Source organism: Vombatus ursinus, unplaced genomic scaffold, assembly GCF_900497805.2.
Source record: "Vombatus ursinus unplaced genomic scaffold, bare-nosed wombat genome assembly UNPS02001419.1, whole genome shotgun sequence".
In the NCBI taxonomy this organism is placed as follows: domain Eukaryota; kingdom Metazoa; phylum Chordata; class Mammalia; order Diprotodontia; family Vombatidae; genus Vombatus; species Vombatus ursinus.
The window spans coordinates 19,296,050-19,308,090 of NW_020941197.1; the positions used below are offsets into that span (position 1 = coordinate 19,296,050).

The 12,041-nt window shown below is 36.5% G+C and overlaps 1 pseudogene; it reads left to right on the forward strand.

Annotated features, from left to right (window-relative positions):
- Positions 1-2,271: 2,271 nt before the first annotated feature.
- LOC114046415 overlaps positions 2,272-12,041 on the forward strand; it is a 30,873-nt pseudogene continuing 21,103 nt past the window's right edge.

Here is a 12,041-nt window from a genome sequence, read left to right on the forward strand (position 1 = left end):
CTGATGGAGCTATATTGATTAGCGATAAAGACACGATCCTGGGGAGATGGGCTGAACACCTGCATAGCATTCTCAATAGGCCATTGCCAACCAATGATGAAACCATTGATCATATACCTCAGGTTGAAGGCAGTCCCTCTCTAACTAAATTTCCAATTGAAGAAGAGATTTTGAATGCCATTTGGTTCTTCTTGAGTGGCAAATCACCTGGTGCTAATTCTATTACTGCTGTGATTTACAAAACAAGGTGTTAACTGCTCATACAAAAGCTGACTGAAATGTTCCAGGTTATATGGCAAGAGGAGGTTATTCTCCAGGAATTTAAAGATGCCTCCATTGTCCAACACTATAAAGGAAAAGGAAATGTTTCCTTGTTACATTCACCAGAGGGTCTCTCTTCTAGTCATTGCTGGCAAGATTCTTGCCAGAGTTGTACTTAATAGGTTGATCCTTAACCTGAAAGATGTCTTCTACCCTAGAGCCAGTGTGGCTTTAGAAAGTGCTGAGGAATGCTTGATATGCTGTCTGTGCTTAAAAACTCCAAGAAAAAGTTCCAGGAGCAGAAGAGGTACCTGTACATGACATTCATTGTTCTCTCTGTTGTGAGGGCTTGTGGAAGATGATGGCAAAATTTGGTTGCCTAGAGAATTTCATCAGTATTGTACACTAGTTTCGTGATAGTATACTTGCACAGGTTCTGGATGATAGACAATACTGACATGTTTTCCCAGTCACTAATGCAGTTTAGCAGGGCTGTGTGCTTGACCCCATGTTTTTTAGCATGATGTTTTCTGTGATGTTGCCACATGATTTCAACAAGGATGAAAATGGCATCAAAGTAACGTACTGCACTGACAATAAATTATTTACCCTGAAAGGTTGCAAGCCAAGACTAAAGTGGAGGGACAGTTGCTACATGACTCTTTGTTCACAGATGATTGTGCACTCGTTGCAGCCTCTGAGGCAACAGAGTATGGTTCAGTTCTCTGCTGCTTGTGCTAATTTTGCCCTGAAGATAAATGCTCTCCACCATCTAGTATCACATCATCTGTATGTGGAACCATCAGTTATAACAAATGCAGAGATTTTGAATGTTGTGGATAAGTTCACTTACATTGTCAGTAGCTAGCTCAGTGTTTAAGAGGCTCCAAAGGAAAGTGTGTGAGAAAAAAGGTATTAGACTACCTACCAAACTGAAGGTCTACAGTGTGTTTTTTGTGTTGACCTCATTGCTGTATGTCTGTCAAACCTGAACAGCATACCAGAGCCAAGAAACTGAATTGCTTCCATTTGAATTGTGTTAGGAAGATTCTGAAGATCACCTGGCAAAATAACGTATCAGACACCAACATTCTTTGTTGAGATGAATTGTCAAGCATTTAAACTCTACTGTAGAAAGTGCAATTCCAATGGGGCTGACCACATTGTTCAAATGCCAAATGTATGTTTGTCTAAAAGACTATTTTACAGAGAACTCATAGGGCAGCTAGGTGGCACAGTGGATAGAGCACGACTCTCGAGTCAGGAGGATCTGAGTTCAAATCCAGCCTCAGACAAATAACTCTCACTACCTGTGTGACTTTGGGCAAGTCACTTAATCCCAGTTGCCTCATATAAAAAACAAAACAAAACAAACAAACAAACAAAATATAGAGAACTCATTCAAGGGAAACACTCAGATGGAGGTCAGAAATACTGGTAAATGATAACTCTCAAGGTCTCTCCGAAGAACGTTGAAATAGATTGTGAGACATGGGAGACAATAGTACAGGATGTCCCAGTATGGTGTGTCCTTATCAAAGAAGGCACTGTGCTCTGTGAGCAAAGTAGAATTGCAGTAGCTCAAAAGAAACATGAGATGCGCAAATTTAGAGATATCCCCACTCCAAAAGTTCATATGGACTATTAGTGCCTGGCCTGTGGTACAGCCTACAGAGTTCATATTGTTCTGATCAGCCACAGTTAGACACACTGTACCTTGACCCTGACATAGTGATGTCATTTTGCTCCTCTTTGAGTGTGAAGGATAACAACCAACCAACATGAATATAATGGAATAAAACTGTGCTGTAAGAAATGATTTTTGCACTGAATACAGAGAAACATAAAGAGATTCATGTGAACTGATGGAAAATGAAGTAAGCAGAGCCCAGAAAATACTATTTATGGTATGTGTATGTAAATGGAAAGGACAATCATACAACAAAAAAATCAAAAGTAAATATAACAAAATTATAAAGATCCAATGTGACTTGAATAATGAGATATAAGATGACGCCCCCACACTACCCATTCATGGAGGTGAGAGATCCATTGAGGGGTTATATATTGGATATATTTTCAGAGTTTTTCAATGTATTGATCAATTATGCTGACTTTCTTTTCTCTCTCTACCAAAATATTATGATATGAGATGACTCTTAGGAAGGGGAAGGAAGAATACAGAGGATACTATAGTATTATGAGAAACAAAATATCATTAAAATTATTTTCAAAATATAACACAATAACCATCCTGAACAAAATTTAATCTTTCATATATTAGAAGGCATTTCAAGGTTTTCCATTGCTTCATGAAATCCTTATGAGTATCATAACACCTTTCATCCTCATTATTCATTACTTAATTTCTTGCAATCTATGGTCCAATCAAACTGACCTTCTCACACGTGGCATATCATCTCTCATCTCTGTACCTTTATACTGACTTCTTCATAATTGAAATTCATTCCCTCTAGAGAAACATATGACATTTTAGACTCAGCTCAAGCGCCTCCTTCTGTGAACTCCTCCACCCCATGTACAGTGTTAATCCCTTTCTTCCTTAAGCTATTTTGCATTTATTCTGAATATACTCTTAAACATATATATTGCCCCCTTAAATTAAAGGTATGTTCACTGGTAGAAAAAAGGGATTGTTTCTTTTTTATTTTGTTTTGTTTTGTCTTTGTATCCCCTGTGCCTAATATGATGCCTGGCAGATAGTATATATGTAAGAAATGATTATTGATTGAGACTATGGAACAGGAAAGAGGCAAAATGGGCATCTTAAGTGCCTGAAGTATAGTCACCCAGAAATGAAAGGAGAGGAGAAAAAGGAAGAGGTTTGGAAGTTGGATTTATATATACAAGATATAAGCAAGGTTAGGGCAGTTACTAGTTACATTATGGCATTGGCAGGAATTTGCAGTTGTATATCAAATACAGCTGTGCAAGTAGTAACAAATATCATCAGAAAAAAGTGGGAAACCCAGAAAATGATGGGTAAATTCAATAAAAATAAAGCTCTGGGAAGAAGAATCCAATATAAAGCTTCTAGAAAACATCAAACAGGAAATTTGGCAAAAGACTTAGCTGTGAGAGTTAGCAAGTATAGGTAATAGGGAGCTGAAGATCTCAATTTCAGTAAGTATGAAGGGCAAGGAAAATATTCCAGTGATACGCAGAGACCACAATGTATGTAGTTCTGCTGATGCCAAGGAAGAACTATATACTCTCACAATGCAGGTTGTTTTGCTTATTTTAAGATAAGATAAATAAACTGAAAGGAAGCTTCACTCTTTTCCAGTTATAAAGGAGTATAGTAAATTTCTTGAAAGAATGTAGGTTGTAGTACAATAGGAAAAGGAAAAAAAAATAAAAAGAAAAATCTAAAGAGGTGGAAAGGAATCCATATATGTGCAATAAAGAATTGTTGATTGATTAAGACACTGGAACAAGAAAGGGGCAAGGTAGAAGTTTTAGTTATCTACTATAAGTATAATCATCTACAAGTGTGAGAAAATAAAGGAAAAAAGGGTGAAGGGTGGAAGAATGTGACTGAGAGAAGGAAGAAAAACAACCAAAGAGCCTGAAGAATATACAGTACTTTCAAGGCTCTTTCCTTTGAAGATAGAAGTCGGAAGTCAGACCCTCTGAGAAGAAAACAGATTTTAATTATCCAGAGAATGGTTACAAGGACCCATAAGTGCCAGTAAGAAAGAGTAAGTCTAACATATTTCAATGCAAGAAGAAATGAGTGGTTGTTGGCAGTTGATACTAGGTGGCACTGAGTAGGTAATCTGTCCACCTGCCATGAATACCGGGGACATGAATTCAGAATGTGAAGGAAATTCAACTGACAGTTGTCAAAGAACTTGACAAAAATGATCTATTTCTGGTGAGGTAGCTAGGTGGTGTAATGAATAAGAATGTAGACCTGGAGCCAGGAAGGCCTTAGTTCAGAACTAGCTTCTGACACTTACTAGCTCTGTTACCCTGGGCAAGTCACATAATCAAAGTCTGTCTCAATTTCCTCTTCAGTAAAATGGGGGAAAATAATAGCACCTCTATCTCAAGGTTGTTGTGAGGATAAAATGAGATAATATTTGCAAAGCACTTTGCAAACATTAAGGTGTTATATAAATGCTATGTTATTCTTTTTTTATCTTTTTCTTCTCTTTGTAATAATAATAATAATTACTATTCATGTGAGATAAATTGTATCACCTGTGAGAATGTCTGATTAGTCTAGACATATTTTTTTCCTGAAGGGAAACTGGCAAAACCAGCTGAGTTGAATGATGAATCCAAACAAAGGAGGTACCATGCCATACAAAAAGCACCAAGTGTGAAGTTAAAGGCCCTATGTAATTCTAGCTCCGCTCCTTACGACTTGCATGACCTTGAGTCAGACACTCAACCTCAATTTCCTCATCTGGCAAATGAGGGAGCTGAGCCTTTAAACTCTTTATATAATCCTACATTGCTGATGTACAGCAAAAAATTTTACCAACAACCCTTATGAATATTCTTAGTTATCCAACTTATGATTGCTGTATTCACGGATACCGTGGTCTCAAATTGTTGCAGAATTCTGACTCCCTTCGTTTTCCCAACTGTAAACATAAACCCTCAAATTCAGAAGCTACACTGATCAGTCTCTTATGAACATGGAACCTAGCATCTCCTAGGTAGAGGAGAAATTAGCTGATCTTTTCAAGGTTATTATATTGGTAAATCAGTGTAATGCTACAGTCATAATTATAGACACGCACACAGATGGACCATGTGTATGGCTTATGTCTGGGTATACCTGAATCACATTCTGTGTATGCCTATGCATAAAGTTTACCTAGATTTAAACAAAGCATTTGACACAGTTTCTTGTACTATTCTTGGGGACAAGAGGGAGAGGTTTGGGTTAGACATCACTATAATTGATGGATTCACTACTGCTTCAATGGCCTGGCCCAACAGGTAGTCAGTAACTGATCAATGTTAATTTGGAAGGAGGTATTTATTGAAGTGTCCCAGAAATTTACATACCTTTTGCTATTTGTCAATTTCATCAGTGATTTAGATAATGGCATACATGATATTATTACCAAATTTATAGATGGCATATCTGAGAAGGTGTATGGATGGCTAACTCTGGATAATATAGTCAGAACCAGAATATTATACCAAATCTAATAAGATGGAATTTAATAGGAATGAAAGTAGTCTTAGATATGGGTAAAAAAATGAACCCTATAAATTTGAGATGTGGACAGTGAGTTTAGGGAACAGATCGTCTGAAAAAGGCATTTATGGATTTCGGTCAGTTACAATCTTCATATGAGTCAACAGTGAGGTATAAGAGGTAAAAAATGAAAGCAAGTTTAGGTTGCATTAGCAGAGACATAGGGTCCAACTTTAGGGAGCAGATATTCCCACTCTAATCTGTTCTTGTTATACCAAAATATGGAATATGATGTTTATTCCTGGGTACTATATTTTGAGAAGGAAATTGATAAAGTAGAAAATAGATAGAGAAAAGTAAATAAGATGATAAGGGGCTTTGAGATCATGTCATATGAGGATAAGGTGAAGGAATCAAGTCTTCTTAGCTGAGAGAACAGATTTGTTGTTGTTGTTCATCCTTCAGTTTTGAAGAGGACCAATGACATCACAGAGTGATGTCTTGACTTGTGCATGAGTTGGATTTTAATGAGGCAGAGTTGCACAAAGCTGTCAGCCTCACTCTCTCTTCCAGAGTCATTGAAGTCCAGTAGCAAGACAAAATTCTAGATGACAGATGATGGATGGGGATGCAGTGGATGACCTTGGTGTCTTTGATTTCTGACCAAACTCTAAGTGTTCCACAGTGCCTGTTGCAGCTGTTTTCATGACCTTTATGGGGGAAAAAGATATATGAAAGATAAGATAGTTGGCTTCACATATTTCAAAGTCTGTGATGCAGAACAGGTATTAAACTTGTCCTGCTTATCCCCAGAGGGTAGAAATAGAATCAGTAAGTGAAAATTGCAATATAAGTTTTGATTTTGGGAAGAAAAAGAAACTAAACTAAACTAAAAACAGAAACAACTTTCTAATGATTTAAAAGTATTTAAATTTGAAAGTAGAATGGGATATGTCAATGGTCAGTGGGCTCTTTTTTGTCTTTTTTTTTCCTTTGTGACTCATTCTTTTTATGCTGCAACCTGATGGCACAATTTAGATGATGAATGCTAAGGACAGTATGAAAAAGGAAATTTTGTTAACTTGGTTATGGAAAAGAGGAATATCAAAGATTTTCTAGGACTACTGCTCAAGGTAGATTGGATAATGATGATAGATAATGAAGAGAAGGTTCAGCTCTTTAAATCTTACTTTGCTTTGGTTTTTCTCTATCAAGGAGAATGATCTTCAGACTGAGGATGAAAAGAAGTTAGTGAACAGGGAATTGAAATGCATGAATGAGAGACGAGAGCCATAAGAAATCACCTAGCACCTCTCAATTTATTCAGATTTATATGCCTTGATGAAATACTGTTTTTAGGGAATGGAAATTATTTGTAGATATGATTGCTGAGTTGCTGTCAATGAGTTTTGAAAAGGCATGAAAAATAGGAGAGGGGCCACAAGTCAGAAAGAGAGAAAATTTCCCAGTTTTCAAAAAAGAAGAAGGCACTAGATTCTTCAAACTATAGACTGGTGATATGATGGCTTCTTTAAGAATGGGTTACACTAGACAAATATCATTTTCCTTTCTGGAATATTTGAATGATAGAAAAAAGGAATTACTGCAATATAATATATTCGAGAGGTAGCTTGTCATAATGAATGACTTCCTTTGAGTTAGCAGAAATAAATTTGTCATGTTTCTGACAAAGTGATTTTGTGACTACAGGCAAGTCTCTTAAACTCTCAGGACACTATCAGACATAAGGTTAAGGTAAGTTGTCACCTATATTGGCAGAAGGAATTTCTATATCAGAAGTTTTCTACATCTAAGAAAAGAATCTCTCTCTCTCTCTCTCTCTCTCTCTCTCTCTCTCTCTCCCTCTCTGTCTCTTTGTCTCTGTCTCTGTCTCTCTGTCTCTCTGTTTCACTCTCTCTCTCTCATTTTCCTTTTTTCTTTCTTTTTTAGTGGAGGGATGGGGAGGAAAAGAAAAAATGGCTGCTAATTGATAAAAATAATTTTTAAAAACTGAGAGGGGGATGAAGCCAAGATGACAGAACACAGGCACCAACTCTGTTGAACTCTTCCAACCTTCCCTTTTAATTTTAAAATAGTGACACAAATTAAATTTTGTAATGGGAGAGACAACAAAAGGTCAGGGTTAGGGATTTTGTTTTCCAGCCTAAGACAATTTAGGAGTTTTGCAGGAAAGGTTTGTAACACTAGGGTGAAGTTAACCCAGAGCACGTGTTTATGTAGCACCAGCAGTGGGCCTTGGAGGTGGCTGTTACACTACCAGCAGCAGCTTTGGGAGCTCTCAGTCCAGAGACATAAGGGGGTCAGACAACTAGATAGAAAGAAATTACAGGGGAAACCTTTGTTGGCATCAGCTTCAGCTGGTGCTGATTGGCAATTCTATTGCAATAATCAGTTCTAGGTCACAGTTTCATGGTGAAGAGGAACACTTATGGTCAGTCCCAAGGGAGCAGGGGCCCTGGTCACAGTTCTATGGCTAAGAACAGCACTATATTTTGCAGCTGCAGGAGAGGAGAAGCCTTTCCTGGATAAAAAAAAAAATGTAGCGTATACCAGAGGAGGAGAGGCCATACCTCTCCCAGGATCACATCATCTTGGAAGCACTAAAAACTTGAAAACCTTCAGAACTATCTCTGAAAACAGCAGCATGAAAAAGTGTGAAGCTTGAGACAGTGATTTAACCACTCCCCCTCCATACACACATGCACACACACTCACTTCAGGAGCAGAGCCTAATTTCACTATAAAGTCTAATATCCAGCAATAGGCTGGAAAAATGAGCAAACATTAAAAAAAAAACTCGACCGTAAAAAGGTGCGATGGTGGCAGGAATGACCAAGACATAAACTCAGAAGAAGACAACAATGTGAAAACAGCTACAAACAATGCCTCAAAGAAAAATGCTTATTCGACTCAATCCCAAAAAAAGAATTCCTAGAACAGTTAAAGAAATAAATAAAAATGACAGAGAAAAAATAGGGGAAAAATAAGAGTAATGTGAGAAAATTATAAGAAGGTAAACATCTTGGTAAAAGAGGCAAACAAAAAATACTCAAGAAAATAACACCTTAAAAATTGACCTAATGGTAAAAGAGGCACAAAAACTCATGGAAGAAAAAAAATCCTGCAAAGGCAGAACAGAATGGAAAAAAGGTACAAAAATTTACTGAAGAAGATCATTCCTTAAAAAGAACAGATAATTCCTTAGAAAAAAGAGGTTAAAAAACTCACAACAAATATTCCTTAAAAAGTAGAATTAGGCAAGTAGAATCTGAGGACTACATAAGACATCAAGAAACAATAAAACAGAGAAGAAAATATGAAATATCTCACTGGAAAACAACTAACCTGGAAATTAGATCAAGAAGAGATCATTTAAATCTTATTGGACTCCCTGAGAGCTATGGAAAAAAAAAAACCAAAACCTAGACATCATGTTTCAAGAAATCATAAAGAAAAACTGCCCTGATATTCTAGATCCAGAGGGTAAAATAGAATTTTTTTAAAAAAATCTATCAATCACCTCCTAAAAAGGGAGGTGACTGAATGAAATAAAATGAATGAAATGAAAATTCCCAGTAAAATTATAGCCAAATTCCAGAATTCTCAGATTAAGTTGAAACTACTGCAAACATGCAGAAAGAAATAATTCAAATATCATTGAGCCAAATCAGAATCACTCAAGGTTTAGCAGTTTCCCAGAGGACTTGGGTTATTATATTCTGAAAGGTAAAGGAACTAGCATCACAACCAAGAATAACTAAACTGAATACAAGCCTTCAAGGGGGGAAGTAGACATTTAATGAAACAGACAATGTTCAAGCACTCCTGATGAAAAGATCCAATCTGAATAAAAAAAAAAATGACACTCAAGTATTAGATTCAAGAGAAGCATGAAAAGATAACCATGACTCAATAAAGTTAAACTGTTTACATTCTTATATGGAAGTTGATTACATGTAATACTTAAGAACCTTATCATTATCTGGGCAGGTAGATGGATTCTATAAAGACAGAGGGCATAAATCTAAGTTGATTATATTGGGATGACCTCAAAAAAATGGAGGAATGAGAAAGTGGTATGTACTAGGAGAAAGGGAAAGGAAAAAATAGAATAGAGAAGATTATCTCACACACTGAATTGAATTCTACCTCTCTGTGAATCCACCCATTGTTCCTAGTTCTAGTTACTCAAATTAAATAAAATCTAATTTTCATTCTTTGTGATAGCATTCATATATTCGAAGAAAGCTATCATGTGTTCCATAACTCTTTCTTTTCCAGAATAAACTTCCTACACCTTCAACAGATTTCCATGCGCCATAGTTTCTAATCCCATCACTGTGTTTATTATCTGTATTTGGATTTATCCCAGTTTATCATTTTTCAATTTTGTCCTTCCCAAATGTCATGCCCAAAATGAATACAATAAAACTGATATGGTCTCACTGGGGCACAGTATAATGGAGGCATTGTCAGAATATTTCTCTTTGAATTTCTTAATCATTTTCCAATAGGGGCCCTATTTTAGATCATTACTTAAATATAATAAGGAGAGCTGGGTTCTTCTGTGCCCTTTGTCACTGTCACCTTAATCAGAACTCTCATTTTCTCTTCCCCTCAGGGACTGTGAAAGATGCAAAGAAGGGATGCAATTTGGGTGAGAAGCAGTTGGTGTAGTTAGGTCTTAGACAGCTGTGCTTCATTACCCAAGATCCACCCATCCCTTTAAGCCCAGCTCAAGTTTTACTTCTTCCCCAATCTTTCCATCATCTCCTGATTTGGTAATAACTCTTCTGTTACCCTCAACCAACCCCTCAAATCTCATTGTGCATTGTTTTGCAACTTATGGACTTATGTAATGCTAAACATTATCATCATTATCTGTATTTCCTATCTCCCCACTACAGTATAGCCTCTAGAGGTCAGAGGTGATGTAGCATCCAAATTTTGTATCTTCAACTCCCATACAAAGGAAGAACTCAATACATATTAGTTATATCATATTATAATTTGTAAAGTAGTTCTTCATGACTTAAAGGACTTCCGTTTTTATTATCTTGTCCTTAAAAGTTTATCTTTTGTTTTTCTTCTGGCACACAAACAGATAGTTTTAGAAAACTTGGGAACTTGAAATTATTGCTTTGGCCAGTACATTATCTCTCTGCAGTTATAATGTAGTCATTTTTTTCCCTTAAGAACATCTGCACTTGTAATTTGGAATGACAACTCATAGAACTATAGAATCTTAGAGCAGAATGGCCTTTTAACATTATATGCACCACCCTTTATCTCAAACTAATAATCATTTCTGCACATTCCTTGACAGATGGTCAGCTATGAAGCACACTATTCTGAGTTGGAATTTGTTCCAATTTTTTAAACAGATCCAGTTGTTCAAAAAGTCTCTCCCTGTAATAAAATAAAATATAACTCCACCCATTGTTCTTTCTCCCTTCTATATAATATGCAATATTTGATACCCCTTCAACATGAGAATCTATCAATCAAAATTTATTAAACATCATGTTTTAGGCACAGTATCAAGTACTGAGAACACAAATACAAAAGTCAGACAAGTCCTGACCTCAAGGAGCTTACATTTTCACAAGGGGATATAATTCATATAGGGTAGTAGTGCACAGGAAGAAGGAGTTTGGCATAAGCAGTCACAGAAATTGTAAATGGAGTAATAGAGCAGTAGGCTGTCACAACCTTAGCAGTGGCAATGGTGATATTGCTTTATAGATTTGTTTTTCAGTTACCAACATTTATTTTCTCTTCTACCCTCCACCAATGAAAAAAATCCTTAAAACATATATGCTAAGTCAAACAAAACAAAATCCTTCAATAAACATGTCCAAAAATATTTGCTTCATTCTTTACTTTGAATCTATCACCTCTCGATTACTGTTCCCTGAGCAAGAATAAGAGGTGGAAAGTGGTACAGATTGCAGCATAGGGTACTGCTCCAGCAAAAGAAGTAGTGAGGTGCTTGGAATGGGTAGGTGTTGATTTCATAGTGAATTGTTATATAAGATAAGAAACCTGGTATGGTGTCACCTAGCTAGAATGGGTTTCTGATGTGTGAAGACAGGTATCAAAAATCTCCTCAGTTTCTTCCACAGTTCTTCATATACAGTGGCTTTAAACCTGTCACTATCCTAACTTTTTCTTCTGGACATGATCCAATTTGTCAATCACCTCTCATAAACTGTGCCACCCATAACTAGAAAACATAGTTCAATTTGAATGTATAAGTATGTGTCTATATTCATAAGTATGTAATATGCACTTACGTACCTAATACATAAATTAACATAGATGCATATATACACATAGTGATATATCTAGATTCATTAGATTTGCACTTGGAAGAAACCTGAGTGATTCTCTATTCCAAGACCTTAATTGTATAGATAAAACAATTTGTTGGATGATAATCTTTAATTTTGTATTTTGTGCTTCTTCAATCAAGAAGCTTCCTGTTAAGTCAGTAGTTACTCCCCAAGTGAAGGGTTAGCAGGGGTGGGGAACCTGCAGCCTCGAGGCCACATGTGGCTCTCTAGGTCTTCAAGTG